We start from the raw sequence: 23,373 nt of genomic DNA, 5'->3' as shown, positions 1-23,373 counted from the left end.
TAAAAGAAATTATCACATTCTGATATTGAATGGCCTATTATTGCGGAAAGTAAATAAAATATGAAGATTTCATAGATATTAACAAATTGTTTTTAATAAAATATAAATAGAACAAGTAATAAACAAACTTTGAGAATTACTAGTGATGGCTGAAAATTCAAAGGCAAAATTATTACAAAATTCTCAGGCTAAAATGGTACTTGACCGACCATCATGGAGTCGGAAATAAATTTGTCATCTGAGTTGGTTGAATTTGTCATTTAAAATGCTCAGTTTTGATATCTGCACATTTTCAATGTGCTCCTGCTAAACTTGCAGTTGATAAAAATCAAATACAGTTGCAATATATTTAAATAAATAAAAAAAAGTATGAAGTGTTCGTAATTATTGATAAAATTGTATTAAATTTAATTGTAGTACAAATTGTCAGTAAAAGTATATTTTGCAAAAGCACTAAATAGATAATAAGTGGCCAGTAAAAAAAATTAAAACTTTTCTATAATCTTCAAAAGGTTTTTTAATTTTATATTTATATTTATATTATAGCTAAATTAACATGCATAACTAAAGTATAAGGAAAATTTGTTGTATATGGTATCTATTTAATTGTAAAGTATTTAATTTTCAAACAATAAACACCAATTAAATATGTAAAACAAAGCAGAATTGTTAACTTTCATTTATTTTGTTTAATAAATCATCTTTAGTCAAACTCAAGAAAACTCTTTCAGAATGAAATATTTAACTGGTAAACATTAGGCATAGTTTAAGATATCAGACTGGTGCAAAAACATGATTTTTAACAAAATTTTTGAAATAGAGCTTACTATAAATTTAAAATCCCTGTACTCTAAGCTTTCTAAAAATACTGTTAATGATCCAATTATTTACAATGTTAAAGCAGTTTTTGTGCAAGGTGATAATATTGGATAGACTAATGATCTTAATTATTTAAATGTGTTGATATCAAAATCAGATTTTTGACATTTTACACGATATCTCACATTGTTTTAAAAATAATTGTCCTTAATATTTCACGCTCACGAGAGCTTACAATTTTAGCACATATGTTTTGAACTACAGACTAAGAGAATAAAGTACTATTTAATTTTTTATACATGTTTTTTCACAAAGACAAGTGCAAAAATGTTTAAAATTTCTTTTTACACATGTACTCATTCTTTTTACGAGTATCTGCAAAAAATGCCTTATTTTCAGCAACGCAAAAAATGGTAATTAAAAAAAAAAAAAAAAAAAATTTTATTTCACTAGTTTATTAAAATTTTATATTAAGCTAAATTTAAGCTACAAGGATGCAAGAAGCTGGATGCCAAATTTAAGATGCATTTAAGTATTTAAAAATGTCATACATTTCAACTGTTTCTTAAGATGAGAACATGTCATATGCTCTTTCAAACGATCTTTCCTACTAAAATGTTTACCGCAAATATCACATGGAAATGGTTTTCCCCCATTCTGATGTGTCTACTTAAAGCTGATTTCCAAGCACCACAGTAACTGCAAAATGGACATTGATACTTGCGTTTCCTAGCAGAAGCTGAAAAATGAAAGAAATTAAATTTACAAAATAGATTTGTTTAAATTGAGGACTTATATAGCTACACAATATATAGCTACACATATTTATTTATTTTTACATACACCGACATATGGGCAGCTGAAACAGCAAAATTTGATCAATGACTTAAATAGCAAAATCTTCTTATAGTATAATTTTCAACAATTGCTGCCATAGGTCCGTAATTTTACTTTTTTGTGTGATTCATGACAAGACATGTGAGAAACCTCACAATGTTTCTCTTTAGTACTTATTTACATATAATTTTTGAATAAATTAAATTAAAAGGATGTTTTAAGATTGTTTTGAAAGGAAAGAAATTTTCAAGCTCAGTCGCATACAATCTTAACATTAAGAATTTCATGAAATCTTTTCATTAAATCATTTTTATGTTTTAACTGAATTTCATTTAAGTTTTCTAATATTAAATAAAATATTTATTAAATTATCTTTCATTAAAACTGAGGTCTTGCAGCAACTGAGTTTAAAACACTATTTTAAATTTCCAAAGGGAACATAGAGTATACTTTGGGCTATGTAGACTAAAGCTAATTGTTTTGACAATTGAATTGTTGTTTCATATTTGAAACAATTCAAGGCTTGAATTGTTTCAACTATTGTCCATAAACTGAAATTTTCCAAATGAACCTACTTTTAGATTTTTTAAAGTAAAGAGCAAGTCTCTAACACTTTTAAACACAGCAAATAATTTTTTTATTGTACTTTAGGTTACTGTCAGCTTCTTACACTAATAATAAACACAGTTCATTTCTCAATATTAATTTATATGGAATTTCCTTTGTAGTTATAAATTCGTAAATGACGATTAAACGATAGCCCTAATGTTGTCTATCACTTGCATGGGAAAAGTTGATTCATACGACATGCACCGTGCTTAAATGGAATTCATATATATCTCTATAGTCGACTTTCACCGATTTATAGTTGAAAATAGGAAAATAATTCAAAGTGTTATTTGAGGATTTTTGTGCGACATTTAAAAGCTAACTTTACTCCAAAAAACTTTTTGAAAATTTTACTACTTAAAAGGTTTTTTTTTTTTTTACCTAAGTGAGACTCATATTTTTCAAAATTCATAACTACTATTCTTCCCTTGTAAAATTCGGACAACTTGAAATAATAACTGTTACAAAATTATGAGATTCAATATTCTTAGAAACTAACTACAAAAACAAATATATATATATATACATACATATATTTTTTATAACGGCAGGCACTGAACTTTTCGTTCTTCGCCATAGAAGATGCCGGAATTGTTACTCATTTAGCGTTACCCAGTGGGCACCTGTGAACCGAAGTCACGGAGGCGAGCAACGTTACCCACGCCAAACTGCCACAAACCCGTTCATAGGGTGGGCCACATTCACTCATTCACACAACAGAAGANGAAAAATCAGTTATCCGGAATAGCGATGGTCCCGATCGTTCCGGATAATCGGTTCCCTACTGTATATCTATAATCTCTTCATCAGCTCACATGATTATATCCACAAAAAGGAGTAATTTCTAATATTGTATCAATATAGTCAAAGCAAAATATATCAATACAATAATGGGAGAAACACTCAAAAAATTGAAACAATATAGAACACATTAAGTAAAAAATATATCAAGCAAAAAACAGAAAATAAAATGTAAAGAAAAAACAGAACAAAACACAAAGTCAAATTTATAACATGTGTGGCAAATTCAAATGAACTTACATGTACTGGAATCTTTCAAGAATGATTTAAAATATTTACATAAGATTGCCATATAAATAGACATACAGAAAGACGAAAAAATATTTTTAAAATATTTTCCTATTGTGTAATAGGATACACAGAAACAAAAAAGATCCCTTAAAGAACAACTTTCAAACATCAAAAGTAAAATATTATTAAGTTAATAAATGAAACAAATTTCATGGAAATTATTATAGTTTTCATTTATTATAAAAAAATGTAATACATCAACAATGCATAAAAATAAAATTTAGTAACATAGTAGGATCATCATAATATTTTTGTAGAGTTCAAACAATTTATAATATTAATAAAATGACAAAGTTATTTTAGTTATTTAAATATTGTTTTGTTTTTTCCATTTTTGACATGAACATCAAGTAGTTAGAGAATAATTGTATCTTTAATTTCTTATTGAAACTGTAATAAAAAATGTAACCTTCTAATTTTCAAATTGTAGAAAATATTCATTTCATAGTGATGTTTTTCATGAAAAACAAATTTGTTAGAACCAGTAACCCCAAGTATACTTAAAAAAATAATAAGTACTCTTGCAATTTAGTTTATTGTCCAGACATAGCCATGATAACACACTGGTTAAGCTGACATTAAGAACAACTAGGGTTCAACCAAGCTTCAAATCAGTGAATACAAACTTATCTAGAATATTAAGATAACATGAACATTGCTACCTATATTGTAGTCATCATTCCATTTAAAATTTAAAAAAAGGAGAAGTTTTAACCTTTACGACCCCCCTGTAGCCAACAACTAGTAGCTTTATTATTTATGACAGATAGCTGAACAACCAATGTGCAAAAAGTATAAAAAAATAAATTAGTAATCAATAAATTGGTATTGATCCCAACCATGCACAAAATTGAAAGGCATATGCTTAAACAATTAAAAATTTTAGATTATTATCATTATTTGCGGTCTTTCCAAGTGAGATTACGTTATTAAATTAAGCAACAGTCTTACTGAAATTGGAGAGTTCTGTTTTTACTGAAATGAGTTATTTTTGGATTATAATCATAAAGGATAAATATCCCTAATAACTCCGATAATTAAAAAATATTGAAATAAAATGTATTTTAACTTTTCCCTTTATCTGATAAAAAACACATGGTCAAAATTTGAGACTTATAACTTTGTGGCACACTTTAATTTAGCAAAACTTTAATTTACCTCCTAATTACTTTATTAATTACGAAATATTGAAATGAAACTTTGTCTGTTCCATAAAGAGCATATATTCCAAATTTTATTCTTCTAACTTCATAGGAAATGGGAGAATTAGTGCTGAGTCAGAGTTTTACCTTATATTATATTTAAGTGTGGTACAAATTATTTATATAAACAATAAAAAGTAATTTTTGGTATTTTCAATACAACTAAGTAAATGTACTGTATCAATTTCTATAGCGTAGGAAAAAATATTCTCATTAGATTAAAAATATTTAAAGTTATATAAAAAACAATAATGGGAAATAAGAATAAACTTATCAAATTGAATGAAATCTGTCATACAATTACAATACAACATAAACAAACCTATTAGTTTAAAGGTTATGTATCAGATAAACTTTGTCTTCAGCAACTGAAAAAAAGTTTTATTCATCATCAATTATATTTCACACATTTGCGATAAAAAGAATCATAATTCAAAAAAATTTTATCATTTGAAAGTTTTTATTTTGGGAAAAAATTGGCTCAAAGCAAAAAAATTAAAAGTAATATATTTTTTTTAAAGAAAAAGTGGCAATGAATTTTTCATCACATTTTTGGGAAAAGTAAGAATTCAAGTATAGATAAGAAATTTTGTAGCATTATCAATTGTCATCATGATTAGCTTTGTGTGAAAATATTAAATAATTTTACAACAATAGTGTTACTTTTACAGACTATTGTTTTCATTAGTTTTTCTAAACAAAAATTAATGAATATATAAAGCTATTAATTGCCATTGTATGAGAAAAAGTACACAAAAATTAAAGACACATATCCGGAAACATAACCAAAGCTTAATTGATGATTTCAAGAAATTCAAAGAATATTAATTTTAAATTTTATATAATTTTAAATTTAATATAATTAAATAAATATTTAATAAATCCAAAGAACTATTCGTTATATTGACTACTTATTTATTTTGATAATGAGGTCAGATGTTGAGGGAAAAATATAACTTTTAGGATAAGCAACAAGCAAAGGTCTAGCTTGTTTTCTCAGAATAAGCATTCAAGTACAAAAGACATATAAATAACATAAAAACCAAGTAAACACAACAATAACAAGAAAAGTGAAGTGAATGACAATAAAAACCATTTCATAATAAATACCTTATAATTCAATTTTATTAAAATTTACAATTCATCATCTAATCAATATAAGGTGCGTTTTATTTTAAATGGGTAACATTTTTTGATAATAATTAAGTTTTTAATTAAATATAAATTACATTTCGCAGTATTCTTTATTTAGTTTATTTTCTATTGCGAAGAAACATTTTTACCAACCTAATACACGCTTTAAAAAATTATCACAAATCATCATAATAATGGAATAAGAATCAAAATTCTATAACAAAAGCTGTCAACATAACCAGCTTTGCATTTATTAGAATTCATTTTTCATAATTAAGAGTATACCACTTTCTTTATTAAAAAAAATTCAAATAATTTAATAAAAAATTTGTTTGAGAAATTGAAAAGGATGCAATGAAAACCCATTACATTTTGGTAGCAATAAATTTATAATAATAAATTTATAATAATGAATTTATAATAATGAATTTATAAATAATAATTACTAATAATAATAAATTTATTATATACAGATCACATTAAGTGCTTGTAATGAAGAATGGTATGACTTTTCAATGATGCTTTTGTAGCAAAAAATTTGTTGCAAGTGCTGCATTGAAAGTTTTTTTCACCAGTATGAGTTTTCATGTGCCTGTTGAAATTTTGCTTCCAACTACATGAATAGTTACAAAATTTACACTGATATGGTTTATCCCCAGTATGGATTCTCACATGTCTTTTAATGTCATACTTAAGAATGCTTGAATAGTTGCAATAAGGACACTGATGAATTACAACTTTCTTGGAGAGAGCTGAAAAATGTAAACATACATTATAGTTTATGGTTACAAAACTTATAGTTTTGTAATATATAAAAACCAAACCCGCCAACTACTACAAAATTTCCGTAGTTTCACAAAATAGTTTTCCCAGTCGCAAAGAGTTTAATAAAACAATTTTGTCCACCACTACTGATAAATAATTTTAAAAGATATATAAGAGTATTGGAATCAGAGTGATAAATAGTCACGGCATTAAATCAATAGCAGTTTCATAAAAATTTCAGCGTTAGGTCACTCCTAATGGAGAGAAATACTTAGCGTAAATCTTAAATGTTGGAGAGTATAAAAAACTGAATTAATATTCACATTAATGCTTTTTTCTACACATATTTAAAATAAGTTGCAATACAAAACCAGATATTTTTTTGTATATTTCAAAAAAAAAATTTGGTAATTAACGTGGCATAATAAAGAATGTATCCAACTTGTACAAATTACTTGCCGATTACCTAATGATGCTTGCTAAAGTGATCACTTCCATTCTTCTTGTTTCCAAAATTATCCCATCTCCCATTTTTCTTTCGAAATTGCCTTAAATAGTGTCTTGTCTGAGCTCTCGAAAGATATAAACTTTCCTTCTTTTTCAACTTTCAACTTCAAAGCTAAAGCAGTTTTTTTTTGTTAAGTTTATCTGCAACTTCAATTTTCTTGGGATTTATTTCAACTAGTAGAATACTTGAAAGCTTTGATCTCTTATTTATCCGTTTTAAGAAAATATGTAAAATTGCTCTGCGACTTTTCAGGTATGAATATTTTTCTTATTAATTTTATTACAATATTCACCTTCGTTCATCATAAATTACGTAAATGCCAACACAATCAACGAAAGGCTGGACAGAATTCAGACATGTGATTGTTAGAAGAGATCATCCGAAATTTTTTAGAACTTTATGGTCAGATACACCTAAGCAAACCAGAAAACAAATTAAAACAAAAAAAATTTTCTCATTAGCACATAAAAGAAGATATATTTTACTATTATAGTCAATACTTCCGCATTTGGAAAAAAATTATTTTTCTTCTATTTTTTTCATTTGACAAGTAATTACATTAAAAAACAAAAAAACATGGGTAGGACAAAAAAAACTGACAAAAATCTAAATTTTATTTAAAAACACTGTTTAAAGCATTAACAACATCTAAAGATGTCTTTTGCCTTTTGATTTTCCTCACACAATGTTATGCATTGAAGAGAAATTTTTTAAATAACTAGCTTGCCTGCAAGACCTTTACTCAGTTAATAAATCTTTCAAATTTCCACATTAAAATACACTTTTAAATACTATGTCAAATATTAAGTTAAACCAGTTGGATTATCAGATCAAGCTAAATAGCAATTATGAGAAACACCTTACAATTTTATCTGACAAAACTGGTTTTGATGTTTTAAATCCCATTTTCCATACTCGATCATGATAATGATTCATTGGTATTTGATAATGAGTTTCAATTTTTTCTTACAGGAATATGACTGTGGTGACCCTTAAATTGGTTTTTAATTTTATTAAAAGTTTAAGAATAAATATAAGTTCGTGAAGCAAGAATAGAACCTGAACTTGTTTTACAACTAAAATTTCCATATAAAAGAACACATAATACAATAACAAAATTTTCATACAACGAAAAAAAAAACTTTATTTTCCATCACATGAGCGTGAGTTTTACAATGTCAGCGAAAAGTGTGTAACTAGTTGTTTTAATATTGTTTATTCAAAACTTAAAAAACAAATAAATAAATGAAGTTTGTAGTAGAAGAAAAATAAGCACATGACTATTTTCCTTGATCCCAGCACAAAAATATAATAGGGGCTTCCTTAATTACAGAACATTTGGACTTCTTTATATAACATTAGAACTCCTTCAATGGACATCAGGACTTCCCTTAAATAACATGGAGATACAATAACATTTATGTAACAAGGCTCTTTTACATAAAAGTCTCTTTTGCATAACTTAATAGTATTTAACATGTAAAATAAATATAAGCACCAAAAATTTTAAAAAACATAACACTATCCAAATATCAGGGTTCCCACTCAATTTCCAGAAAAATATATTCCCTGACTTTTCCAGGTATATCAGGTAAATTTTAATGAAAATCTATTACATATTTTATCTATACCATGCTACTTTTCATCAGAAAACTTTGATTTTTTTTAAAATTTGTCATATCAAATATTAAATTTTGTGAGCAAAAATATAAAATAGAATGAGAATGAAAACATGGAAAACTTTCACTAAAAGATGGAATTTTATTATAAAATTGTAATAGATGCTAGAATTATTTAAATCGAATTACAATAACTGATTACTGTTATTGACAAGTCAAAGACTGGCCATTTTTTATATATAATATAGGAATTTTCCAGTGTTTCTGCAAAAAATTGCTACTTTTCCTGACTATTCCCTGCTTTTTCCAGTTAAAATAAAATTCTCTGACGATTTGAGGTGTTCCCCTTTCTCCATGACCTGTGGAATCCCTGTAATATATTTTCCAGGTGGAGAGATATACATATATACCTGTATGAATTTATTTAAATCTACAAGACCCAAAATGGACTTAACTTAAAATATACAAACGATAAAACTCATTTGAAGAAATAAATGATTACCAAAACTTTAATAAAAACCTCTCATTTTATAGCTTAAACAAAGCATTTTGGCATTTTTAAATGAGTAAGCATGTGACTCTGTACATGATGCTTTCTAGAAAATCGCTTATTGCAAATACTACACTGAAAAGGTTTTTCTCCTGTATGAATTCTGACATGACGAGTTACATCGATCTTCATCAAGCTTTTGAAACGGCAAAAATGGCAATAATATATTCCATCCTTTCTGGAAAATGCTGCAATATTAAAACAAGTTTTTAATTAATACTCCATTTTCTGCATTTCACTTCAGATGATTTTTATAATATTAAAATCAATTTTTCATCACCTATCCTCATAATTGGAACACTTATTAATGTACATTAACTTTTAAATACCTTAAAATTTAAATAATTCACAAGGTTATTTATGTCCTCAAATTATTTTATTAAAACAAAATGTAATGCCATATATATCACGAATACAAACAGTTTTAATATAATTCTTAATATACAGAAAACAGGCAATTTTTTAGCACAAATTCAATACGCAGTTATAGATGCCGTAAATAGTGTCTTGTTTGAGCTCTAGAAAGATAACAACCTTTCTAATTTTCAGTTTCAAAGCTAAAGAAGTTTTTTTTCTTTTTTTTCGTTAAGTACATCTGTTGCTGCAACTTTCTTAGGATTATTGAGTTCATCCAGTAGAAAGCTTGAAAACTTTGATCTTTCATTTATTCATTTTAAGAAAATATATAAAATTGCTCTGTGACTTTTCAGGTATGAATATTTTTATTATTTATTTTATTACAATATTCACCTTGGTTCATCATAAATTACGTAAATGCCAATGCAATCAACGAAAGACTTGACAGAATTTAGACATGTAACTGCTAGAAGAGATTATTTCAAATTTTTTAGAACTTTATGGTCAGATAGTTTAACACCTAAGCGAACCAGAAAACAAATTATTTTTCCCCATTAGCACATAAAAGAATATATATTTTACTATAGTCAATATTTCCACATATAGAAAAAAAGTATGTTTTTTTTTTGTATTTAACAAGTTATAACATTTAAAAAAAAAACATGTTATAACTTGTTAAAACATGTTATAACTTGTTAAAAAACTGAGAAAAATCTTAATTTTATTTAAAAGCACTGATTAAAGCATCACCAAAACCTAAAAATGTCTTTTTGCCTGTTGATTTTCTTCACACAATGTTATGCATTGAAGAGAAAATTTTTAAATAACTTGCTTGCATGCAAGACCTTTACTCAGTTAATAAATCTTTCAAATTTCCACACTAAAATACACTTTTAAATACTATGTCGAATATTAAGTTAAACCAGTTGGATTATCAGATCAAGCTAAATAGTAATTATGAGAAACACCTTAGAATTTTATCTGACAAAACTAGTTTTGATGTTTTAAATCCCATTTTCCATACTCGATCATGATAATGCTTCATTGGTATTTGATAATGAGTTTAAATTTTTTCTTACTGGAATATGACTGTAGTGACCCTTAAATTGATTTTTAATTTTTTTAAAAGAAGTTTAAGAATAAATATGATCGAAGTTAGTGAAGCAAGAATAGAACTGATCTTGTTTTACAACTAAAATTTCCATATAAAAAACACATTATACAATAAATTTTTTTTTATACAACATAAAAAAAAACTTTCTTTTCCATTGTGAGTTTTACAATGTCAGCGAAAAGTGTGTAACTAGATGTTTTAATATTGTTTATTCAAAACTTAAAAACTTCTTTATATAATATTAGAACTCCTTCAATGAACATCAGGACTTCCCTTAAAGAACATGGAGATACAATAACATTTATGTAACAAGGCTCTTTTACATAAAAGTCTCTTTTGCATAACTTAATAGTATTTAACATGTTAATTAAATATAAGCACCAAAAATTTTAAAAAACATAACATAATCCTAATATCAGGGTTCCCACTCAATTTCCAGAAAAAAATACTCCCTGACTTTTCCAGGTATATCAGGTAAATTTTAATGAAAATCTATTACATATTTTATCTATAGCATGCTATTCTTCATCAGAAAACTTTGATTTTTTTTAATATTTGTCATATCAAATATTAGATTTTGTGAGCAAAAATATATAATAGAATGAGAATGAAAACATGGAAAACTTTCACTAAAAGATGGAATTTTATTATAAAATTGTAATAGATGTTAGAATTATTTAAATCGAATCTCAATAACTGATTACGGTTATTGACAAGTCCATGACTGGTTATTTTTCATGTATAATATAGGAAGTTTCCAGGTTTTTTGTAAGAAATTGCACCTTTTCCTGACCATTTCCTACTTTTTAGAATAACAATAAAACTCTCTGACCATTTTAGGTGTTTTTAGTTGTCCATGACTCGTGGGAGACCTGTTATATATTTTTCAAGCGGTGGGAGCAATGGTTAACAATCATATAATAAATTGGGTACCTAAGTTTAAAATTAAGATTGGTGACTTACAATGTCTTCTGAAGAGACACATCCAAGTACAAAAGGTAAATAAATAATACAACAACCAAGAATTTTATATTTGAACAAGCAAAATAAATGACCGATATACCTGTATGAATTTATTTAAATCTACAAGACCCAAAATGGACTAAAACTCAAAATATACAAACAATAAAACTCATTTGCAGAAATAAATGATTACCAAAACTTTAATAGAAACCTCACATTTTATAGCTTAAACAAAGCGTTTTGGCTTTTTTAAATGAGTTCGCATGTGACTCTGTGCATGATGCTTTAGTTTAAACCGTTTGTCACAAACATCACACTTAAATGGTTTTTCTCCTGTATGAATTCTGACATGACGGGTTACATCGATCTTCATCAAGCTCTTGTAACGGCAAAAATGACAATAATATAATCCATCCTTTCTGGAAAATGCTGCAATATTAAAACAAGTTTTTAATTAATACTGCATTTTCTGTATTTCACTTCATATGGTTTTTATAACATTAAAATCAGTTTTTTATAACCTATCCTCATAATTGGAACACTTATTAATGCTTATTAACTTTCAAATACCTTAAAATTGAAATAATTCACAAGGTTATTTATTTCCTAAAATTATTTTATTAAAACAAAATGCAATGCCATATATATCACGAATACAAACAGTTTTAATAAAATTCTTAATATACAGAAAACAGGCAATTTTTTAGCACATATGCAACATGCTGAGCACAAAATAAAAAATTGACCATTCTGAATAACTTTTGATTGGATCTTCACATTCTAGGACTCAGTCCTGGAGGTTCAAAGGGGTAGCAAATTACAAAATTTGAGCAAAATCAATGGAATAGTTCCAGAGAAATCAAATTTTAAAAATGCAACTTTTTCAAAATTCAATTTCCGAGGAACTATTTAGCCAATCTTACTCGAACTTAGTATTGTACAATTTAAAATTGAATTCTTTAAAATAAGTTAAACATTTGCATACCACACAACTTAAAAATTTTCACTTATATTTAAATAAAAAATTATAAAGATTTACCGAAAATCATATTTTGCATGAAATTATCTTTGTAGAAACAAATTTTATAATTGTGTGAAAATTTTTTTTAGTTCTCTTAAGTTTTTGAGAAATGATGAAATACTCAAAAGTAAATTTAATATTAAAGGGATCAAACATTGGACTGCTCTGTTGACCAAACTATTGGGAGCATATTTCCCAGAGTGTGGCTACCCCTTATATTTAGAAAAGTTTTTTTATTCAGTGAAAGTATATTTTTGTGTCTGATTTTGTAACCTAAAATATCGTCTGCACTAACTAATTATCATATTTGAGATCACCTCTCTCGAACCTTTAAAGGTGAGACAGAACGAGAAGATATAATGATTAGATCTAAAGTTATACAGGGTGGTCCAATTTTTTTGAGAGCACTTTACTTTTATATTGAGTTAAACAAGAATACATGACCATTAAGAATGCATGACCAAAGAATTTTTCCTAAAGTGTAAAAGTGTATGTCTTTGCACATGATGTTTTTGGGTAAACCGTCTGTCACACACATAACACTTATACGGTTTTTCTCTTGTATGAATTCTGACATGGCGGATAACATCAATCCTCTTAACACTTGAGTAATGGCAAAAATGACAGTAATATATTCCTTCCTTCTTTGAAAACGCTGTAATGTCAATAAAAGTTTGCAATTAATACTTTTTCATTTCACATTTTACAAGTTTTTAAAATTTATATTTATTACTTTTTTAATACATTCTCGCAAGTGATATATTTTTAAAACATAAATTTTTGCAGAAGCTAACTTCTGGAATCTACAAAAAGTTAGCAATCTTGAAACATGGTAACTATTTTCCAAATACTTTTACCAGGAGTATGCAAATTACAAAAATTAAAAAGCATGTTATAAAATAAATGGAAAATAACGTAACAGTTCTTACAAAATTACAGAAAAAAAATTTATATTATTTAAAAATAAATTAAGTGGTCATACATAGGATAAAATTTTATTACGCAGACAATTATACAAGCTACAATCACATTACATGCCAGCAATAACCTGTATATATATATATAAATCCATAGCATAATCTTGAATAAAGGGCTGAACTTATGGCTTTGTTGTTGGCAAATTTCTGTGTTAGTTGTAAATTGGAAATATCGCTTGTCATTATTTGTAACTGAGAAAAGCTTTCTGGATCAAACTTCAATCTTTAAAAAAATATGCCTATACTTAATTAGTTCTGTAAATTTTAAATATATATATATATATATGAAAAAAAAGAGATAAACAATACAAGAATTACAGAAGTTGTTCTGTGGTAGCAGATTGACTTATATATTATATAAAACACTAATATGTATGTATCAATAAAACCGATGATATTTCTTTTCTTGCATTGGCAACAGTTTTCATTTTTAATTGATTGGATTCGGCGCGCAAGAGCACGTAGTGAGCATCATATGGCTAATCTATATTACATAAAATGCTAATACGTTTTAATTGATAGGCTTCGGCGCGCAAGAGCACGTAGTGAGCATCATATGTCTAATCGGGTGAATTCTCACCGAATTATCAAAAAAATTCTCACAAAATTATCTTCATCGAAGCCGATGCTTTACATCCGGCGTTCAGTACTATTTCATATTGTTTTACAACACATGGTTTTAGCCCTCTGGTGGGAAAGACTTTAAAACAAAACTTACAACAGTTACTTTTCTCAACAACTGAAATTTAGAATAGTGTGATTAAGAAAAATATGTGAACTGTTTGCAATTTCAAATTAATATTGAAATGCACAGGTTTAGAATTTTCTACAGTGAAAAGTTTTCGGAACTTCAGTGTTCAAAAAAGTATACAAAAGCTAGACGTTAAGAACGTATCCAATGAGCGAGCAAAGCGAGCATCGGATTGCGAAGCAATCCGAAATTAACTGCGAAAGCAGTTTCGGGGGTTGGCGAGCGCCAGCGAGCAGGGGGCGAAGCCTCCTAGTATTAAACTAAAACTGAATATCAGTACTGCAGCTCAATACATACAAATTAATCAGAGGAAGATTGAATGTAGCCTAAAAACAGTTATTGAATACAGAGAACATGCAATCATCACCGGGTTAAATATATAAGTAATTTAGATAATATGGATAGTTTTTTTTTAATGGTGGGCACTTTTGTCTATTTCCCATTGGGCCTAGAAATGCCAGAATTGTTACGCTCTTTATCATTGCCCAGTGGGCTCCTGTGGCTAAGCCCACTGCATGTGTGAGCCGGCTGTGGTGTGAAATGAATATTATCAAGAGACTGTGTACATAAATTTTAAATACTCCTGCATATTTATGAATTTTTTTATTCAATCATCGAATATAGAGCATAATGGTACAAAGTCCAAAAAAGTGCAAGCTGTGGCAAACAATCAAAATTTGAAACACTATAAATTTGTATCCTTAAATACATAAAGTAGATAAATAAAAAATATAAAATAGATTAAAAAAATAGATACGATACACAGGTAAATACATATACATACAAGAGAATAAAATCAGATAAAATTGTAAATAGAATAAAACAGTTACATACAGTTTGAAATACCAATAGTGCATAAACATGCAAAAATGTTAGGATGATAGGTTTTACTTGATTCTTTTAGAGAAAAAATTTAACTACCAAAAATTGAGAGACAATGTCGGTTAAAACATGGGCAAATTATTAAAACGAGAGAAATAACTAGAAGAACATAGAGAAATCCCAAATATCAAAAAGTGTGTGAATCAGATCTGCAAAATATTTTGAGGAAGTCTGATGTTAGTTAGATGTACCAAATACAGGGCAGTAGCTCCCTAGCCAAATATGCCTTTTAGTTTTTCAAAAATAAATACAATTGTCATAATACAGATTTTTCTGGCCTAAAATCATTAACTGACGACCCATTTTAAGATTTCAACATAAGATTGGATGTTTTGCTAAAAAAATCTTTTTTTCCCCAAAAGTATTTTAATTTTCAGATTTATAACCGTCATTGAACATCCAACCTAAAATTTGAGTTTACGACTACAAATGTCCGACTCCGTCGCCTTGTAATTCTGAAATAATCCTGAAGACAAGGGAACTCCTGGATCAAGTAACGCCTAGGATCGCCTTTGTGGAAGACTTTAGATGGAACTAATAAGATTTGAGTTTATAGAGATGAAAACCACAAAAACCTCGCTTGGTTAGCCTGTTTCCAAGAGGACTCTACTCAATAATGCAAACATAACTGAGGATAAGTCAGCACCATGGTAGATGCGGGTCAGGTGCGGAAGTCAAACCGGGGTCACCTCATTAGGAGGCAAGCATTCTATCCCCTACGCCACCACGGAAATTTTTAGGTTAAAAAAAATAGGTTGAGTTTTAAAGAGCAAATGCACCTGATATTTGTAGATCTCTGCTATAAATAATAGAATTAAATATCATAACCTTACGGAGTGAAGATATTTTTACATATTCAATATAAAGAAAAAAAATTCAGTACTCATTGGTTTCAGGGATCCATAAAAAATCACCTCACTATTATTGACACTAGTAATGCTTAACTGATTATTATAATAGACAGTACTAGCTTTATCCTAAAAAGTGCTGTAGTATATCAGTACCTGATATACTAAAAATGGTACAATGATAATAGGTTTTTAGCAACCCCTGATAGGGATAAGTATCAATATTTTTTAGAGTACATAGGATAAAATACTTTATTTCAAATCAACATAAATGCGGAAATGATTCTGTTGATTTCAGCAAAAATACAGAAATACAATAATATTTATGCAAAAATTTAAGCATTTTTCTTAAAATGAGTACACATATGTCTCTGAACATGATGCTTTAGAGTAAACCGTTTGTCACAAACATCACACTTAAACGGTTTTTCTCCTGTATGAATTCTAACATGACGAGTTACACCAATCTTCATTAAGCTTGTGAAACGGCAAAAATGACAATAATATATTCCATCCACTTTGGAAAATGCTGCAATGTTAAAACAAATTTTTAATTAATATTCTACGTTTCATTTCACAACACAAGATTTTTAATAATATTTAAATCGGCGTATTATACAAATTAACTTTTAAATATCACAACAAACAAAAATTTAACAATATAATTCAGAATTTAAGGCCATAAATATCAATGGTACAAATAGTTTTGCACATTCTTAATATATAGGTAATAATTTTTTTGAGTTCTTAGGTAATATACTTTCTTTTAAGTCCAATAAAAATACGTAATTATGCTAAAGTGTTATAAATCATAATAATGGGTATTTTATGTAAATGTAGAGTGAAATTTAGATTGAACCAAAAATGCAATATTAACATTTCCATTTATTTATAAATTGTTGACAAAAAAACAATCCTCAGATAAGTATGGGACAAAAACACACAAAAGGATCAAATCCAGGTGATGTAATGTGATAACAGCTAAAAACTTGTAAAGCATCAAAATAAACAATTGGTCATAAATTAAACACAATTAACAAATAAAAGTTCATAATTAATGCTTCTTTCATTTGCAATTTTGCAGTTTTTAAAATTTTTATACATTTAACTAATTTTTGCAGGTGATAAATTTTTTCAGCATATTATTTTGCCACGAAAACTAACTTTAAAATGCAACAAAAATTAAAAAATTCCCAAACATGTTATCTTTTTCTAAAATCCTTAAACTATATTAAAATTTAACATAAAAAATTATAGGAGTACAGACATTTTTACATTTTCCAACATAAAAATTTCTTCCAATACATAAAATATATACTTTGAGTTCGAGTGAAATACGAGCTTATCAAAACATTAATAGAGATGTAATTTTTATGAAACCATTTAAGTATTTTTCATAATATGTGACTGCATGTGTTTTTGAATATGATGCTTTAAGGTAAATCGCTTATCACACATATTACACTTATACGGCTTTTCTCCTGTATGAATTCTGGCATGGCGAATAAGATCAATCTTTCTAAAGCTTGAGTAACGGCAAAAATGACAATAAAATATCCCATCCTTTCTTGTATATGCTGCAATGTTAAGAGAAATTTTTAATTAAAAAAAATTAAGGTTAAAAATTAAAGGATATTAATATAATTAAGGATAAAAAAAATATTAATTAAGGATGTGTTTCTATAAAATAGTTGAACCTCATTAACATGAACTCAAATAAGAGCTGAATATTTGCTTTAAGTTAAAACTAGTTCATGTTATCAGTTTATAAATTTTCTTATAAAAATTGTATAATGCATAGGAAGTTCGATTATTAGCTACACATAATATTTTATTTTACTGCTATAAAAATATTATTAATCTATTACTAAATCATTCATAATTATACTATACTTTCATAAAAATGCAATAAATTATTTTGAAAGTTATTAAACGTATAATTAAGAAACAAATGCAAGAGATTTTTGTAATTCCAGATAAAGCTCAAACAGTGCAATACTTTTTTTCCTCAGTTTTAAGTTAAAGAAGACAAAAAGGGTGACTGAAAAGATAATTAATTCAAATCAAAAGAAATGCTTTTATTTAAATAATTGGAGGCAACTACTCATAAAATAATCAGTAATATCTCTTTCCAGTTTTTTTCTTATTTAAAATTTTCAAAGATTAATGAAATTGTAATTCACATTAAAACATATTTCATGCTACGCTTCTTCACGTAATACTTAACATGCTTATAATCACATACAATGTGACAGAGAATAAAATAAAAAGTGCACATTTAAAGAAATTCACTTAAAACGCTTTTATGTTAATGAAGTTTAACTGCATTTAAATTGGTGTTTTGTACCCGCCCTTAAATACCAGACAATAACTGTATAATTTTTTTAAAAAATAATAATAATAACTATATTTTTAAAAGAACATACGATAAAATTAATGCAATTTTAAAAGCATAATTCTCATATATGGGTATTTTTCAAATTCCAATGTCATTCAGAAATTAAGAAAAGAAACAAAAAATATTTTTAAAAATATATTAACACATATACTTCTTATTATACTAATTAAATGCTTCTCATTTTATTTTTTATAAATTTCAATCAATATTTTTTGATTAGATAACATTAAAATTGTCATGTTTCTTAGGATAGGTAATCCTTAGTATTTATACATATTCAAGACAAACATAGTACTTTCTGAACAACTTTAAAATTATAAATAGTATGTAAATTTAAACTACCAAACATAGAACATTCTAAATACGCTCATACGTTTCAACAGTTTTTACTGGTATACACATATTGCTGTACAAAATGGGATACCCACAAGTAACGTAGTGTGGGTTGTTGAAACATAGCATTTATTAATGTTAGAAACTGTTCTTTCCATTCTATTTTGAATAAGCAAGGCCCATCAAATATTAATTCTCTTAAGCGACACATTCTATATTCTTACTAATTTAGAGTATTTCTAATTTAGAGTATAACAGTTCAAAATGATAATTCTGATAAAAATCTTTTAGATTCAATGCAGTAAATTTTCAGTTTCCTTTCAACTAATTCCTTTAAAATATTATTTTTTTATAATAATGTAATATAACTTATTACTTTTTGTACTCAAAAGTGTCTATTAATCTACTTGTTATAAAGAAAAAAAATTTCTGAAGGATATTAAATAGCACAGAATTATGAAAATGATACACATAATGCACAGAAAAAAAAATCATTCACATCAGTTTTTGAATGTATTATACCATAAATTATAAACATTTTATTTTCTAATATTGCTGAAGAAACTTCATGTTCAAAGTTTTCTTAATAAATATATTTAAACTATCTTTCACATTTTATGTACTTTAAACTGTTGCAGTAGAGTTTTTTTTATTTCTCAAAAATATTAGACATAAAAAATAAGTCTTACTTCAATTTAATTATCCATTAAAATAATCATATTCAATACTATAGACACTCAAAATGTATCATTACCACAGTAAGGCATAGGCGTCAGATCATACAGGTAGAAATTTTGTCTTGTTTTTGACATATTAATTTAAGAAGGTGTTCCATAATTATCACCCTTAGTACACATTTTTAGAGCCATTTTAGTTTACAGAAGAAATCCTTAACACACATTAGAAATTGAAAATTATTATTTGAATGACAGAAAAAAATGCTTTATACTGTATTGTCATTCAAATAAATTTGACAAATCCTTATCAAGGTAAAAATGAAGACAGTAGTAAAAGCATTGAAATCAGTTTAATTTTAAGATTAAACTGAAAGGCAGTTCTAATAATTGCATTTTACAACCTTTCAATTTCACTTATCAAACTTGTTTTGATGATTTTAGCACTATAAACACTAAGTTAAAATTTAAAAAGAAAATGTTTGCTATTTCCTTATTTATTAAATGCATTTATTATGAATTTTATTTATTTATTATGGTTTAATTATTTAATTAATGTGCTTCTTTTTAGAAAGGATTCGAAACAAATATATTAAAAACAATGTTAGCAGATCATCTAGTACAGTGATTCTCAACCATTGTGCCGCGGCACTTTTGTGTGCCGCCAAATTCTAAAAATGTGCCGCCAAATATTAGAAATGATACAATAAAAATGATAATGCTTTTTTTAATTACGAGTAAAGTTTAAATTAAAGAAAACTGTATATATATAAAATATTATATATATATGTACACATTTTATAATTTTTTCACGCCTTAACCGTTTGAACATCTTAGTCGGCGATTGTCTTGCCTCTGACAATCTTAAAATAAGTTAAAATAAGAAGAAAGTGTTTAAATTGTCTTAATTGTCAGTGTTTAATTGTCAATTTTAAAAAATATTGAAATAAGTAGGAAATTTAATGATTATTTAAATTATTAATCAACAAAGGAAAGTAAGCTAAATATTGACTTTACAACTTAAATAAAAGCTAATCATTAAAGTAAGCTATGAGATTAAAAGTTATAAAAACAAATTAACAAATGATAACTAACAAAAAAATAAGCTAACAATTAATGATTAGCAAAAAAACTAGTTGACAATAAATCACGAAAAAATAACAGTTAATATCTATAGAAAACAAGCTAACAATTAATAACTAGCAAAAAAAATAAATACCTGTTACTAACTAATAAAAAATTAGTCGAAAGAAATAATTAATCCCTTAATAAACGTGCTTTTATAGTACATATTATTTATGTTTTATTTCACATTCAAAATTATTATCACAAACTATTTAACACAGTGTATTATAGGTATGTAAACAACTTTTAAACTGATTTTTTTCATTGTGTGCCGTCAAATTTCGAAATTGTTAAAAGTGCGCCGCCCCCCAAAAAAGGTTGGGAATCACTGATCTAGTATGTAGATCATTAAATATATCACAACAACCATGCTTATAATTTTTAAAAAATTTTTATTAATTTTAATAACTAGCCTAACTCATAATTAATCATAGACAAATATCAAATGTTGCAGGATTTATTAGAAAAAATGTTAAAAATACAAAAGGTATTTACTTTAAACTGTGTAACAATAAAATCAAGAAACAATTTCATAAAATGCAGGTTGCAGCAAATGCTTCTGAATGCTGTTATAAAGAAAACTTTAAAATATTTTGAAACAAATAAAATAAACATATTGCATGATAAACGTTTTTTACCAGGGTAAGTTAATTAAAAAAAGGAAAAGAAAAAAAAAACTACAAATACTTAAAACAGCATACTGAAAAACAATTTCAATACCAGGGGCTGTTAAAATAAATACTTCAAAAAATGCATGGAAAATAAAAATGCCCTTTACAAAGAAGCTTTTGTAACAAATTTTGTATTTTAGCAGACTGGAGGTTTTCGCCAGTCTGCGCATTCGTATAATTTATTTTGATATGTAAAAATACACAAAATAGCTTACTGAGAAACAATTTGAATTTATTTAGGTTGGTTGAAACAAACATTTTTGAAAATTAAAAATTGAATGACTTTTTGTTGACTGTACATAAACAGGATATGTGTAAATGCTGTACATATACATACATACTTGAAAAATGTTGCATATATACATGAATGATGTTGCATATATACTTGAAAAAAAAGAGTAAAACTAAAAGTAGTGAAGATAACATGCTGAGAAACAATTTCAATTTATACAGGTTGAAACTAACATTTTCAAACGTGAAAAATTTTATGATTTTTCAAAGTAGGCAATAGAAAAGAAGTATTAGCTGCTGCATTGAAATGGATTTTCCAGTAAGAATTCTCATTTATTTTCTAATAAACGGAACTAAAGTAAAGATAGCATTATTCTCAGAAATAATTTCAATTTATGCTGGTTAAAATGAATTGCTTCTGAAAATGTGTAATTGTATCACTTTTAAAAGATGGCTTTACATTAAAGCATTTACAACAAATTTCACATTCAAAAGGCTTTTTTCAGTAAGAGTTCTCATATAATTTACATTAAGAAAACTAAAAGTAGACAAGATGAAACAATTTCAATATATTTTGGTTACAACAAATTCTTTTGAAAATGAGTAATTGTATGACTTTTTAACGAAGACTTTACAGTAAAACGTTTGTAACAAACTTTGCATTGAAAAGGCTTTTCTCCAGTGTGAGTTCTCATATGCCTGGTTAAATCAGTCTTCATAATGGTCGAATAAGAACACCATGTACACTGATGTCTCCTGTTTCCTTTGGAAAATACTGTAATGTTTAAAGAATGTTTCTTCAATATTTCAGATGATGACAACATTATAATTCAATATTTTACAATTTTTAATGTGTTTTTAAATCAAACAAGATAAACCGATATGACTGACAAAAAAAAAAACAAANAAAAAAAAAAAAAAAAAAAAAAAAAAAAAAAAAAAAAAAAAAAAAAAACATAAGACTTTTTTTCCTTCAAGAAAAACCAGATCATTACTTTGCTACTAGAAAAAAAAAAATTTGCAAGAAATAAAATGATAAATTACTGATTAAAAAAAAAATCATAAAATACATAGCAGAAAAGAACCACTCATACAATGCTACAATACCCCTTTGTTATAAAGCATATTACCTATTTCTTGATCAAAACTAGTAGTTAATGTAAAATACCAGTGCCGCAGTAGTTATGAATTTATAATACTTTTTTTCAAAATAACTTGATATCAAAACATGAAGAAAAAAATTTAAGTAATTATTTTAATATATTGTATTTCAAGCTAAATTGTTCAAACAGTTAAATAAATTAAAAATTGAAAATTGGAAACATTTTACTTAATACAGTTATATAATAAAAAAGCATTCCCATAATAGCAAGTTGTGTTCCAGGGAGCAAAACTTGTTGTTCACAGAAGTTATAGCTTCAAATTTTCATAACAAATAGCATGATTGTGGCAATGGAATCAGCACTGTGCATTGGCCACCTTTATTTCCCAGACAAGTCGCCACTGAAAACTGAACCCTTTTTTCCAATGACAGTTCAGTGCCTTAACCACTAATCAAGCTCTCTTTTAAAATAATTATAAAACAATTATATACTCTTATAATTAAAAAACAAAGATGTAATTTTGTCGATAAAATTTGCCTGGTAAGAATTTTTTTTTTTTACTGAATCTATAGGAAAAATATATATTCAGAAAAGATGTAGAAATCCTTTATTTAAAGAGAACTTACTAAACTAAATAAAACCTACACAGCTTAAATTAGCTCTAAATATATTAAATTTTTATCAAAAATTATAGAACATTAAAGAAATTTTTTTTACAAATATCTAAAGCTTATTTACTTTAATTAGAAACAAATTAGAAAAGAAAGAATTTGTTTTTTTTTTTTTTTTG

General features: G+C 26.5%; 1 long non-coding RNA gene across 1 annotated transcript in view; it reads right to left on the bottom strand.

Annotated features, from left to right (window-relative positions):
• Positions 1–23,373, bottom strand: part of LOC107456390 (uncharacterized) — a 62,005-nt gene that overhangs the window by 8,326 nt on the left and 30,306 nt on the right. The window contains exons 2-3 of the long non-coding RNA XR_006224786.2: positions 9,106–22,255; positions 1,371–1,558 (exon numbers count right to left, since the gene is read on the bottom strand). This is a non-coding gene — a long non-coding RNA (uncharacterized lncRNA). The remainder of the gene's footprint in view (positions 1–1,370; positions 1,559–9,105; positions 22,256–23,373) is intronic.

The sequence above is a fragment of the Parasteatoda tepidariorum genome, chromosome 2 (assembly GCF_043381705.1).
Source record: "Parasteatoda tepidariorum isolate YZ-2023 chromosome 2, CAS_Ptep_4.0, whole genome shotgun sequence".
NCBI classification, from domain to species: domain Eukaryota; kingdom Metazoa; phylum Arthropoda; class Arachnida; order Araneae; family Theridiidae; genus Parasteatoda; species Parasteatoda tepidariorum.
Note: the sequence above shows the minus strand (reverse complement) of the source record. Positions and strands in the feature narration are given on the sequence as shown.